Genomic DNA, 15,133 nt, shown 5'->3' on the forward strand with positions numbered 1-15,133 from the left:
TTACTTGATCCTAAATGTGTGAGTCTAGCTGCTTCTTCTACAAATGCTCCACCTTTTGGGAAAACTTTTGTGCCACCACTTCTTCGAAAAAAGATCCTCTCATGGTATCATTCCTCTCGTTTTGCCGGCCACTCCGGAGTATGGAAAACATTGGAAATTCTCTCTCAAAGCTATTGGTGGCCTTCCATTAGAAGGGATGTCAAAGAATTTGTTGCCGCTTGTGATATTTGTTCCCAATTCAAATCTTCCCGTAGAGCACCGGCGGGGCTGCTTCAACCTCTACCCATTCCTTCCAAACCATGGACCCATATAAGTATGGATTTCGTCACTGACCTTCCTCCCAGTAAAAAATGTAATACCATTTGGGTGATCGTAGATAGGTTCTCTAAGATGGCTCATTTTGTCCCTTTGATAAGCTTGCCTTCTTCTTCTACACTAGCTGACCATTTTATCAAGGAAATATTTTGAATTCATGGATGTCCGTCTGAAATCGTGTCGGATAGGGGAGTGCAGTTTGTCTCCAGATTTTGGCGTGCCCTTTGTAAAACCTTGGGTATCCAGTTGTCGTTATCTTCTTCATACCATCCTCAATCAAATGGACAGACCGAGAGAGTCAACCAAGATCTAGAGACTTTTGTGAGAATTTTTTCTTCAGCCAATCAGGACAATTGGGTACTTACAATCCAAACATCACAGGTCTCCACTTACTCCCATGGGCAGAGTTTGCCCATAATGACATGTATCATGAATCATCTTACAATGCACCATTCTTTGTGGTATACGGTCACCATCCGTCTCCCCCAGAATTTCCTTCCCTCCCTCCCACCCACGTTCCTGCTGTTAATATATTATGCTGGAGATTTACTTCCATTTAGGCTCAGGTTAGGTCCTCCCTGAAGAAGGCATCCTCGAGATATAAATTCTTTGCTGATAAAAAGAGGCAAGCAATTTCGGCATTTAAAGTTGGAGATCGTGTATGGCTTTCTACCAGGAATATCCGCCTAAGGGTTCCTTCCATGAAGTTCGCTCCACGTTTTATTGGACCATATAAAATCACTCAGGTGATAAATTCTGTATGTTTCAAACTGTTATTGCCCAAGAACCTTCGCATCTCCAACTCTTTCAACGCTTCATTACTCAAGCCTCTTATCATCAACCGATTTTTAGTTCCTTCATCGACACCTTGTCCAGTCCAACTTCAACAGGAGGAGGAGTTCGAGATCACTCACATCCTTGATTCAAAAATTTCCAGAGGAGTTCTTCATTTTTTGGTCCATTGGAAGGGCTTTGGCCCGGAGGAGCGCTCTTGGATCCGTGCGGATGATCTTAATGCTCCAGCACTTCTGAAAAAGTTTTATAGCAAATATCCGGGCAAACCTGGTTCCAAGTGTTCTGTGCCCACCTTTAAAAGGGGGGGTACTGTCACTCACCAGACTGTTAGTTCCTCTGGCCCAAGACCTAAGTCTCTCTCTGCCTTGCCGGTGCCTGTCTTACGCCGTGGCCGCCCGCCATCTTGACCAGGGGTCTGCGCATGTGCAGACCTACAGACTGTTAAAACCTTGTTCCTCTCCTCATTGGATGATTAATTGCTTCTCACTATTTATGACACCTGCTACCCTACTACCTTTGCCTGTTCTTGGTCCTCATTCCTCTGAGGCACTAAGGAGTTCTCTGTTCCTGTTCGTGGTTCCTGTGGACGCTTACCTGCACCTGGACAAGTCTCTACTCCATGCCAGTGGTAATACCTGTCAGCCGCAGATCACTCCACGCTACCTCATATCTTACCTGCGCCTGGACAGTCTCTACTCTACGCCAGTGGTAATACCTGTCAGCCGCGGACCACTCCACGCTACCTCGCATCTTACCTGCACCTGGACAAGTCTCTATTCCATGCCAGTGGTAATACCTGTCAGCCGCAGACCTCTTCACGCTACCTTGTATCTTGCCTGCACCTGGACAAGTCTCTACTCCACGACAGTGGTAATACCTGTCAGCCGCAGACCGCTCCACGCTACCTTGTATGTTATCTATTACCGGGACTAAGTTTCTACATTGTATCAGTGGTAATATCTGCTAGTCACTGACTTCTCTGCTACTTTGTATAACTGGCTCGTATAATCTTTCCTTCAGTTGTGAAGTATCCGTCTGTTACAGTTTACCTGCACTCTCGGCACTTCGGAACCTCTCATTCCCAGTTACTACTGGTCATCATTCTCATCATTCTCATCTTCTGGCACTCCTCCTCCTATCCAACTCAAGGAGGTCCTTGATCTCCTTGTGTATAGCTGTATCCATCTATTTACCATAATCTCCAGAGGGCCGCGACCTGCACAGTGGAAGCCGCTAAAACCCATACTTCCTTGCGGGAGTTCCTGGAGAAGACCAGCCACTGTGTTAGACTCCGCGTATCTGGTGAGTAAAGCTACATCTGGTAAATTCTGGGTCAAGACTCCTAGTGACCGTGACAAAGCTACTCAAGCGAGCTAGGCTTTAGCAACTCAGGCTGTCAAGCAGCAAGATCATACAAGGGTGAAATCTCTATTGTGTACATAATATACTCTGTATCCAGTGAAAATTCAACTCTTTACCACTACATCCTGGGACAGGCTCCCTAATACAAGATCCAAACAGGTTGGTGGAGATTATACAAGTGCACCAGTGTTATCTTTGTATTTAAAATACTATCTTCAGGAATAATACGGAAACGCCTTAACTATACCTGGTGCGCCCTCTGTGGCTTTCTGGACCGCTGAGGCTCTTTGATCTATCATTCCGATATACCCTGACAGGGCAGTAAGAGGATTGGGCACCACGTATACAGCTTGCCCTTGCCTGTTTTGGCCAGGTGGCTGGCGGGACCCTGGAGGGTGGCACTCACATAGACATGCAGCATTGAATTTGAAAATGTCTGCCTAACACGTACCCCCGGGTAGGGGGTTCCGGGTGCATCTCAGCCGGGTTATGCAACGTGAGACCACACTTGTATCTAAGGATGGCTGTTCACTTGTAGCGTTTAATTAAATGGGGAAAGACAAGAAAACCCCTGTAAAAAAACCAGCAAAAAAAACTAGAGATTCTACTCTACAAGATGCCTTTCATAAATTTTTTACCAACAGCGCTTCAGTATCCCCCACGTCTATGACATTGCACCAGTCTGCACAAGATCTATCAGTTTCCCCGCAATCAGTAATCCCTGCAGTTAGTGTCAACATGTCAGACAAAGGAGACCTAGGGGAAATGATATCTCATTTGAAAACACTCCCAACCAAAACTGACTTTCATGCTCTTGAGACTTGGATACAGGAGACCTTACAGTCAAAAAACTGCCTCGCTTCAATCAGAACTCTCCCAGATGTCAGAAAGAATTGTCTCTATGGAAGATCACTCGGAGACTCAGGATTTACGAATTGATAATCTCCATAACCTTGTCATACAGCATGTCACGGGCAATAGGAGTCTTGCCCAGGATTTCACCAGTTGACAATGCTTACCAGAGAGGCGGAGTTTGCACAGCGGTCCTCTGGCAGCAGGGTGAATAGTGGGACGTATATAACAGCAGATGGAGAGAGGATGCCAATGGAAATGATGATAGTCAGAGACTTGCAGCAATACTGGTAAATGAGTCAGCGACTTGCAGCTATATTGGTAGATGAGTCAGCGACTTGCATCTATAGTGGAAGGCAGGTTTGAACCACGGGGACCAGGTTGGACGTGAGCAGGTGAAGGAAGGTAACAGGAGAGTCAGTGGTCTGCGTACAGCAAGTTGTACCACTGCTATGGTGAGAAGACTTGTCCAGGTGCAGGTAGGTAGCGGGGAAGTCAGTGGTTTGCGTACAGCAAGTTGTACCACTGCTATGGTGAGAAGACTTGTCCAGGTGCAGGTAGGTAGCGGGGAAGTCTGTGGTCTGCGTACAGCAAGTTGTACCACTGCTAGTAAGTGAGGAGTAGATCAGGTGCGGATGAGTGGAGGCATGCAAAGAGTCAATAGCGGTATGAAGACACTGAGAGCACAGAGGAACTTGTTCCAAACAGATATGCAGCGTTTACAGCTGATAGTCTATAACGGTATATATACCGCTGCTGAGTAGAGAAGCTTGCACAGAGTGAATATGCGGAATAATAACTGATATTCAATCACAAGTGTGCATATTACTGCTGAGTAGAGAGCTTGTTCCAAACAGATATGCAGCGTAACAACAAATAGTCTATAGCGGCTATGGATACCGCTGCAGAGTAGAGAGGCTTGTCCTAAGCGGATATGCAAGGTAACAGTTGATAGTCAATAATAAGTAAGCATACCGCTGATGAGTAGAGAAGCTTGTCCACGAGAATATGCAGGCACAGCAGGGACGCTGAACGGTTGTAGCGGGTATGGGAACCACAGGTGAGCAGAGCAGGTAGTCAGAAGCCAGCTGAGGACACGAGCAGGATACAGGAGTCTGTAGCGGGTCTGAGAACCACTGATGAGCAGAGCAGGTAATCTAGAAGCCAGCTGAGGACACGAGTAGGATGCAGGAATCAGTAGCGGGTATGGAAACCACCGATGAGTAGCACAGGTAATCAGCAGGAAGCTGAAGACACTAGTAGTACACAGGAGATATCTTCAGAGACTCACAGGGAATGAGACTCAAGATCAGGCCACGAGGTTATGAGCACAGGTGCCTTAAATAGGGAGAGGTGCCTGATCCACCAATGAGATTAAAAGCAAAGGTCATAAGTTCTTGGATGCTGCGCATGCGCAGTGCATCAAGATGGCGGGCGGCCGCGGCTCAGGACAGGCGCCGGCAGGAAGGCTAGGGAACCACGCACCAGCACAGAGGCACTCACGGTCCAGTGAGTGACACAACAGTCCAGAGAATCTGTTGATTTCCGCAAAAGATTGTATGACTTGGACAATAGAGTTAGATGCAATAATCTTAGAATAAGAGGTATCCCTGAAGATATTTCTCCCAGGGGATTATAGATGCTCTTAACAAGATATTCAATGAGCTTCTGGAAGCTGACCCTAATAAGCAATTTATCTTGGTTTACTCTGCAACAAAGGCGTGTTCTGAAACCCCTTACTGATGAGCTCAAACAACGTTCCATTCGCTTCCGGTGGGGATTCCTGTTGAGCATTCTTGTTAACCATGAGGGGAAAGCTGTAGCGCTCCACAATCACTCCAACATTGGAACATTTTGCAAAACTCTTAATCTCCCTAAAGTGCAGATACCGGACTGGGACCATCTAGCCTCGTTGCAACTCCCCCCTGAATCAGCTAACAGGGAAGGATGGCGTAAGGTCACAAGAAGCAACAGGAGAGGGCGGTCGGTGAATCTGTCTGGAGCCCAGAGAGTGACCTGATCTGGCTGTTTGGTTCTTTTGGAGTATCATTCTCTTATATATGCTCACATTGTTTGATTAATATATTGCAATATCATTACAGGTTAATTGTTGGTATCTGATATGCTACATACACCTACCTCGTTGGGTCACTCTATTAATAGTTACGAGTTTGACTTATAAGTGTCTATTCCCACATCTACCTTGCTACATATACTGTTAAATAGTTGGATTTTTCCATACATAAACATGTTCAAATCTTCTTTTATTGAGCCTTCCTGGTTTTCACCATTACACCCCCTGTATACCCTCGGTCTTTCCGTCATGTTTGTTTTGTCCAGGGGATAATATTCCCCCCCTGGCCTTCGTGACGGCGAGTACTATGTTACTTTATAAGTACTGCTTACAAATGTTTTTGCATTTATTGTGCGTACTTTGTGTTTTTTCTTATATCTCTCTCTATTTTTACCCCCCCCCCCATCTCTCTCACTCTCCCTCCTCCCCTCCTTGGAGATTATTTAAGGCTTTCGGGTCCAGAAGTTTGAACACCGCCTCCAGGTTCATCTCTGCATATGCCGGATAGTGTGGCTGTGACCAACTCTGCTGCCGACTAGTTCTTCAATGGATAAGTTAAAATTTATTTCCACTAATGTTAGAGGTCTAAATGTCCCACAAAAACACTCTCGTCTCTTACACACATTGCACTTATATAAGGTTGATATAGCGTTTATTCAGGAAACTCACTTTAAAAAAGGCCATGCCCCTTCTCTTTCCAATTATTATTATTACCCCCACTGGTTTCTTTAGCAACTACTCCATGACAAAATCTAGGGGGCTCGCGATCTTATTCGCTAAGTACCTCCGTCTTTCTGAAAGTTCTTCAAGTGCAATTGTAGAGGGTAGAGTATTGCTCATTAAAGTTAGGATCTTTGACCAACAATTCTCACTAGTTATTATTATTATTATCATTTATTTGTTAGGCGCCACAAGGTTTCCGCAGCGCCATACATAATACAAACAGGAGACCATACAGGGTGATATAGTACACAGGTTAACATATATTAGTTAACATATATGCCCCTAATAATTCTCAAGTTCCCTTTTTATCTAAAATTCGGTCACAGATTGAGGATCAGCTTGAAGGGTTGTTAATTCTGGGTGGAGATCTGAACTGGGCCTTGCTTCCTCAGATTGATTCCTCTTCTGGTGCACTTAGGACATCTCTTAGAGACACACGCAAGGTTAGGAGGGAATTACACGACCACCAGATGGCCGACGCTTGGCGAATTTGTCATCCCTCAGATAGGGATTATACTTTTTTCTCGTATGCTCACTCCTCTTACTTGCGCATAGACTACCTCTTTATAAATCATAGGTATCTTGACCTTGTAGATGACTCTTAGATAGGTCAAATAACTGATTCAGACCATGCCCCTGTATACATGACTATTAGACTGGTCTGCCCTTCTCCCAGACAGTGGTCTTGGAGATTCAATGAATTACTATTACAAGATCCGTATTGCAAATCACAATTGAGTGCGGCAACTGACGAATACATAGCTATTAGTGATAATGGAGAGACATCCAAGTTGTCAGTCTGGGAGGCCCACAAATGTGTAATAAGAGGGAAATGTATCCATCCAGTTAGGCTCATACCTCAAAAAGCAGAAAGAAGAGGTTTGTGAAGCTCTTCTAGTAGACATTAAAAAATTATAAACCATTCATAAAAGCACTATGTCCCCAGAAACATTGTAGAACTACACAAAACGGTCATCACTTAATTCCCTATCAAACAATCGTATGAGGAAGGCCTGGCGCTATTGCAAAAACAAATTCTATCAATGGGGCGATAAACCTTGTCGTCTATTGGCCAGAGCCCTGCGTTCCCAACGCACCCGCTCCTACATACATAGTATTCAAGATACTAGAGGAACTGTTATGCACACATACAGGTCTATTGCTGAGGCCTTTCATTCTTACTATGCAAGTCTTTACCATATTCGCCCTCATATATCAGAGGAGGACTTGGCCCTCTCGGATAAAAAAAATAGGAAAATACTTGCGAGATATTGATTTTCCCAAAATTTCACAAGAAAACAAAAGACCTCCTAGTCTCCCCCTTTTCTCTTACAGAACTCTATGAGGCTATTAAGTCCTCCCCTCTTGGAAAGAGCCCGGGACCGGATGGGTTCTCCATCTCATATAATAAAAATATAATAAATATAATAAATAATATAATAAAAATAATTATATAATAAAATATAATATGGATAAACTATGCCCCATTCTGCTAGATGCATTTAATGAAGTATCTGACACGGTTAGGTTTTCACCCCAGTCACTGCAGGCACATATAACAGTCATCTCTAAGGAGGGAAAGGACCCTGCATTATGCCCTAGTTACCGCCCAATCTCTCTTTTGAATGTAGATGTTAAACTATTTGCAAAATTGATCTCCAATAGATTAAAATATCTTCTCCCAGAACTTATTTCTAACGACCAAGTAGGGTTTATCCAAGGCAGGGAAGCTAAAGACAATACATAGACCTAATACACCATGTCTCCTCTCTAGCTGTGCCCACGGTCCTTCTGTCTACCGGTGCTGAGAAAGCTTTTGACAGGGTGGACTGGCGTTTTATGAAAGAGGTTCTTTCTCATATGGGTCTCGGTCCGTCATGTCTCCAGAAAGTTCTGGCCCTATATAGATCCCCAACTGCCAAGGTCTGAGCAAACGGCACCCTTTACCATTTTTAACGGCACCCAGCAAGGTTTCCCATTATCTCCATTAATATTCGTTTTGTGCATGGAGGCTCTGGCTAGGGCTATTCAATCTAATCCAAACATCACAGGTCTCCAGATTGGTAAAGAAGATTATAGTCTTGCCTTATTCGCTAATGTCCTATTAGCTATCATCACCAACCCAATTACTTCATTACCTAATTTGATGTCAGAGTTTTCTAAGTTTGGCACGCTCTCCAACTTTAAAATAAATTTTTCGAAATCAAATGCCCTTAATATCTCGGCTCCAGATCAAATGATAGAGGGTCTCAAAACAGCGTTCCCATTTAAATGGCAGGCATCACATATTAGATATCTCGGGGTCTTCATTGAGAGATCTAATGACCAATTATTTCCTCTAAACTATTCCCCTCTACTATCTAAAATTAAAAGGGACTTGACTATCTGGTCGTCCTCTAAATTCTCTTGGCTAGGCAAAATGAATATCATAAAAATGAATATCCTGCCCAAAGTCCTTTACATTATGCAAGCGCTCCCGATCTTGATTGCTCAGAGGTTTCTTGATAGTCCCCAACGCTTGGTTCACGACTTTGTTTGGGGGGTGGGAGGAGACCCTGCTTTAAGCATTTTATTCTATTCAGACAAAAATATCAAGGTGGCGCTCAGTTACCAATGTTCCAGAGTTATCTACAGACAATTTATCTGAGCAGGATTGTGGATTGGACCAGAGGGGGTGACAAAAAACAGTGGGTTGTGATTGAGAATGATTTTAATTCAACTCCACTGAGTGTTATACCTTGGCTGCCCAAGATCCCCAAAATCCATCACCCTACCATAGGTCCTACCTTGAAGGTCTGGAAGAAAACTCGATTCGGGAAAAATATCTCAGCATTTCCCTCACCTATCACTCCCTTTGTTTTCAATCCAGATTTCCCTCCTGGTCTATCGGGGGTGGGGTTTAGATTCTGGTCTCGGACAGGAATTATAGGCCTCGGCCAGCTGGTGGTGAATGGTAAACTTCGCTCCTTTACGGACCTTCAGTCCGCGTTCTCTTTGCCCTCAACTGAGTATTGGAGATATGTCCAGGTGATACATTACATTAATTCTATCAGAAGTTCCAGATCTCTCGATAGACCTCCATCCCCATTTGAAAATCTGTTTACCTGAATCCGCCCCGAGCCATGTCATATCTGAGATATACAAACTTTTGATGGAAGACCAGTTCAGATCCCTGCCTCCCTTCGTAGGTTCGTGGGAACGTGACTTAGCTCCACATCGTGGCAGAAGATATACACTAATACTCACACTTGTTCTTTAAGCATTTCTGCAATCGAAACTCACTACTTTTGACCAGGTGGTACAGATGCCCTACAGTGTTAAACAAATTTAATCCTAAATTGTCCTCCTCCTGCTGGAGATGTTTCAATGCTGTGGGATCATTAATACATATCTGGTGGGAATGCTCAACTATTTCTTGCTTCTGGAGTGAAGTTATTAGAATCTCTAGTATTATCATAGGACAGGATGTGCCTACGGACCCAGGTTTTTGGTTGCTATCCTTTTCCTTAATTTAATCCTCTAAGTACAAAAAATCCTTATTAAAACACCTCAACAATGCAGCTAGAGCAGTTGTACCAACATGATGGAAATCTTGAATTCCTCCTTCAATTATGAACTGGTTCAATAGAATTGATTATAATATGTTCATGGACGATATTATTTTCTCTGCCAATGATAAATACTCTGAATACATGGCCACTTGGTCTTCCTGGATAGATTTCAAAGATTCAGATGACTTTAAATATGTATGTTCAACATTGGTCTAGCTCCACAGTCCCCCCGCCCTACCTCTTCCTTACTTCCTAGTGTGTCCTTTCTTCACTTTCCCGCTCTCTTTCTCTCACTCTAAGGGGGGTATTCAATTGATGGCGGGATAGCCGAAAATCCCGCTCTCAAAAAATATTACCGTTAATACGGTAATATTGCTCGTAAATACCGTTAATACGGTAATTTACTCACTGGATTTCAGCTGAAATCCAGCGAGATATTACCGTATTAACGGTAATATTTTTTGAGCGCGGGCTTTGCGGCGATCCCGCCGTCAATTGAATACCCCCCTAAGTATTTCCCTTCTCTCTTGGGAGTGTAATTGATGTTTTGCTTATCTTTGCATTCAAAATAATGCGTAATGAGTCATGTTTGATTTTGTATCAAGTGGTTGTTCATTTTGTATAATTGTTAACAATGTGCCTTACCTTTACTGCTCTTCATGGGCATCCATGTAATATCTTTGACTATTCGCATTGAATAAATAAAGAATATACAAAAAAAATATACAATATCAAAATATAGAATATTGTACCCAAGCATCAGCAGAAGGATTTCCTATGCATTGTGCGTTCATGAATGTGCACTCTAGACTTCACTGCAGTGTGACATACTCATACATACGTTCAAGCAGATGCACTGACTTAGAAGATGGAAATCAATGACAGTGTCGATTATAATGTGGGTGTCATGTGACTCTTCAATTGAGTCCTTCTGTATGCATGAAAACACTTGTGTGCCTGTTTTGGAATAAGTAATATTCTTAAACACATAAATAAATCATATGTCTGTTGCATTGATTAATATTTTTGTACAGTATTTTGTAACAGACTTGCCTACATAGTTTCTGCCTGTATATTTTGCAATTAAATATTTAAATATTTACTCCATATGGGATATGGGAAAGTCTAAATATCAATTGGACTGTAAATTCTGAACTGCTTAAGAATGGAAAAATAGCATTCTACTGGCAAAGTTTAGATTCATCAACCTTTGGGGTAAAATACAGATTTTATTTTGTTTGGAACACAATAAGATTAACTTATTTGCTTTCTTACATTTCATCATAACTGCATAATAAGTTGATTTAAAATAAACATTAAATTAAAATGTTTAACTAATGTAATGGAACACTGAAAAACACCTAGGGGTCGATTTATTAGACATTCCAAACAGGAAAAGTGAAGGTGTTGTTCATAGTAACCAATCAGATTCAGGCTCTGATTTATCAAATACATTCTAGAAGGTTATGGCTAGAGTCTGATTGGTTGCTATGGACTAGCGGTGCAAGAATTTAAAGAGGCAGACTGAACATTGATGTGACAGTTACATCAACTTAACTGTTTGCACAACCTCCTAACTCTTTGCAACCACCCTTTCATTCAATTAAAGTTTTCTATTTTTCTCCTAAATTACTACTTGGTTTAATCTCATTTATGGCTTAAATTATTTAGGGAAAATTGAGATTTATTATATGCGTCTCTTTTGTGTGTGTACAAGCTTCTATTACTTTGCTCAAAGTGCGTCTGGAAATGAGTATGGAAGTGCAACATAAAGGCACAAAATTGTGAATAGACAAGTAGACCAACAGCTCCAATCTAGTGCAAATGATGGAGTGAAAATGTCCGTGCGCACCTTCACACAGCTAAGTGTGCTAGTTTGTATACTCCAAAATTTGGAAGGAATGCTCTCACTGCACCTCTGTCATTTCTAAACTTCGGTCCCTCCACAAATGCCACCATGATTTTGTGCTGTACTTTGCCTGTGCATCCAATAGAGTATAGAGTACAATCGATTTTTGTAGATATTTTCACATACATTGCCCTCCTTTTTCGTGTCATTCAGTACTGTAATATACCTGTCTGCGCAATGCAAAGCTTCATACATTGCAGAACATTGCACAGTATTAGCCTAAACGGAAAATATTTCAACCATATTTCCTTCTTTAGACATGTAATGCATAGCAAACATACTTAACATACTGGTGAGGCGGTTGCAGGTTGAGTACAAAGTTGTTTGGCGAGGCTAATGCAATATGCAAGTGGATTCATATGGACACAAGACAGAGCCTGTCACAGTAGGTGGACCTAACACACACAAAAAAGCCTATAAAGTATTGTGCTCTACCCCAAATATTTAATGAATTAAAGAACTGAAAACTGGACTACAAGAGCGGTGCACCACATTTTGTAAACAAAAGACATTTGATCATCTGCACTCATCAATTACATTTTGGTTTGGTTTGTGTAATGTGGAGGTGGTTATATAGAGTCAATAAAATACAAGACAATTTAGTATGGCAAAGAGCTATAATCAAATACAACATCTGCCAGCCCCCTCTGACTAGTTTTCAGCATTCTAGTTACTGCTATACTATACAGAGAGATTTATAGAGACCTATAAACAATGCAAACAGCATGCTTGAGACCACCACGCAATCCAGAGAGCATCCTTGTGACTGTCACCCAATACAGAGAGCAGAATGGGGACACCACAGAGTTGGTTCCATATGAATTGCCAAGATGTATTGCCATCCTTATTGCATACCTACAAACATGTCTGTCCCCAGCAGTGGTACAGGGGGAGTGCCACGTCCCCAGAGGGCTGTCTAGTGCTTTAAAGCACCATTCCCCCAACATTCCCACTCGTGGAACAGTCCCTAAAATCGTGACTGTCCCTTTTTAACTGGGACAGTTGGGAGGTGTGATATTGGTTCGCCTGCATAATGGTTGCCTCCTCTGTGTATGAGTGATGGGTACACTTTGACTAATACATAGAAAGTAGGACAAAATGAGCAACTGAATTTAGCAGTAGCAAACCAGTACCAGAAAATGTCATCACAATATACATATTTGTGCTTATTTAATAACATGGTACAGAGGAACTGCTAGTATAGAAAATTACTTTAATATGTGTTTGCTCCTTACAGGGAAACAAGTATAAAATAATACATACATTCACATTTTTATTCACTTCTTCAACCCCAACATACCTCCAAAAGTTAATTTTACATGACAGTAGCCAAATGGTTGTGTGGCTTGTAGATCAGGGGTGTGGTCAAAGTGAACCAGAGGCATGTGTCTGTATTTTTACATTTAATATTGGCCGATAAGTGAAAATGCCACAGCATGTGATCAGGCCACAAACATATGTACATCCTTCAGATCTGTAAAATATTGACTTTGGGCATACATGTTTACCTGGTCCCAGTAAATGACCCTCCACATCATCGGAAATTATTTTTTATGCATAGTGTGACAGGATGGACCTCCTATGCTACCTTGTCTGTTGTGTTGCTGGGGACCGGCTGGGATTGCCTTTCCACCCTCCCCTTTTCTTTATCCCAAAGGCACTCTCTAATCGCAGTAGGAGGGGCTTAGCTGCTACCACCACTAGACTCCTTAGCGGTACCTACAACTGCGCCCTTCTGGGTAACTCTCGCTGCTAGTGTACCCCCTTGCTTGTACACCTGGGCTGATACCCCTGACCTCTTGCCTTGAGATCAGGGTTGCTGGGGATGGTTCCCCCAGGTCTATCACACTGGCCTGAGCTGCGGGGTAGTGAGCAGAGGAATTGGTACTGAATGCAGGGGCCCAACCTCAGAACAACCAGAGAATGGATTAGATTTGGGGCTATATTTACTAAACTGCGGGTTTTAAAAAGTAGAGATGTAGCCTATAGCAACCAATCAGATTCTAATTATCATTTATTTAGCACATTTTACAAGATGACAGCTAGAATCTGATTGGTTGCTATAGGCAACATCTCCACTTTCAAACCCGCAGTTTAGCAAATATACCCCTTGGTCTAATCTGCAGGTCACAGGAGTCCTGAATTTTGTTTGGAGAAGAGCGACAGAGAAAGCATAGTGTAAGATCTATCACTTCTTAGATTGCTGACCGCGATTATACCAATAAAACCAAGAGTATACACATGTCTCTGTGCAATATGCGTTTATTTTGAATCTGAGAAGGAGTGCTATAGACACCTTTGTTTCATTTCACACACTGTCACACACTATCATATTGTATGGAGTGGCCTATGCGCTTTTATATATATATATATATATATATATATATATATATATATACAAGTTAACCCATGCATGATACCCATGCATTCTAGTCAAATCAAGCTACTTAAGGTGTTAAAAAGGTTCTTGTCATCTTCATCGCCACACACACACGCCGCTAGGCTTTTATATATTAGATAATGCTAAGAATTTAGTAGGTCAGTGTAGTATAAAACTCCGCCCAGCAGGTGGCGGTGCAGCTTGAGCACTCTGTCACCCGGTAGTTTTTTCCACACACACACACACTAACACAGCATGTGTGTTCATGAGGTAAAATTACCTCACGAAAATGAGTTTGAGCCCTCAACTCGTAAATTTAGCCTTTACTACCCCTTCCACGGGGGGAAGGGGGGTGATGGAAGTTAACTGACTTCACTATTCTAATTTTTTTGTCAAATAATGTCAGTATACCACATTTCAGGTCAATTGGATAAGCCCTCTCTGAGAAAATAGTTTTTTTCCACACACACACACACACACACACTAACAAACGCCGCTAGGCTTTTATATATTAGATAATGCTAATAATTTAGTAGGTCGGTGTAGTATATAACTCCGACCAGCAGGTGGCGCTGCAGCTTGAGCACTCTGTCACCAGGTAGTTTTTTCCACACACACACACACACACACACACACACACTAACACACGCCGCTAGGCTTTTATATATTAGATATTTATGCTTTGGAGTTTCTACTTTGTGCACAGAATTGTTGTAAGCAGCAGGGAATACCACTAGAATAAGCGCAGATACCACACCACTGTATGACATTGTGTGTGTGTATATACAGCATTGTGTGTGTGTGTGTGTGTGTGTATAAATGGTATTGTGTGTGTGTGTGTGTGTGTGGGTTTGTATGTAGGTATATGGCATTGTGTGTGTGCTTGTATGTATGTAGGTATATGGTACTGCGTGTATGTATGCATGTATGTATGTGTATATATATATATATATATATATATATATATATATATATATATATATATACAGTATATATATATATATATATATATATATATATATATATATATATATAGCATTGTGGGATGTGAAGGATAGAATCTCTGTTAGTTGTAATTGGCTAATTGACAGCATACAATGCGATCAGCTGTATTTCTGTATTCTGTATTCTGCTATGATGATAAGGTGATCTTGTTTGCTTGTAAGTTTCAA

Source organism: Mixophyes fleayi, chromosome 6, assembly GCF_038048845.1.
Source record: "Mixophyes fleayi isolate aMixFle1 chromosome 6, aMixFle1.hap1, whole genome shotgun sequence".
In the NCBI taxonomy this organism is placed as follows: domain Eukaryota; kingdom Metazoa; phylum Chordata; class Amphibia; order Anura; family Limnodynastidae; genus Mixophyes; species Mixophyes fleayi.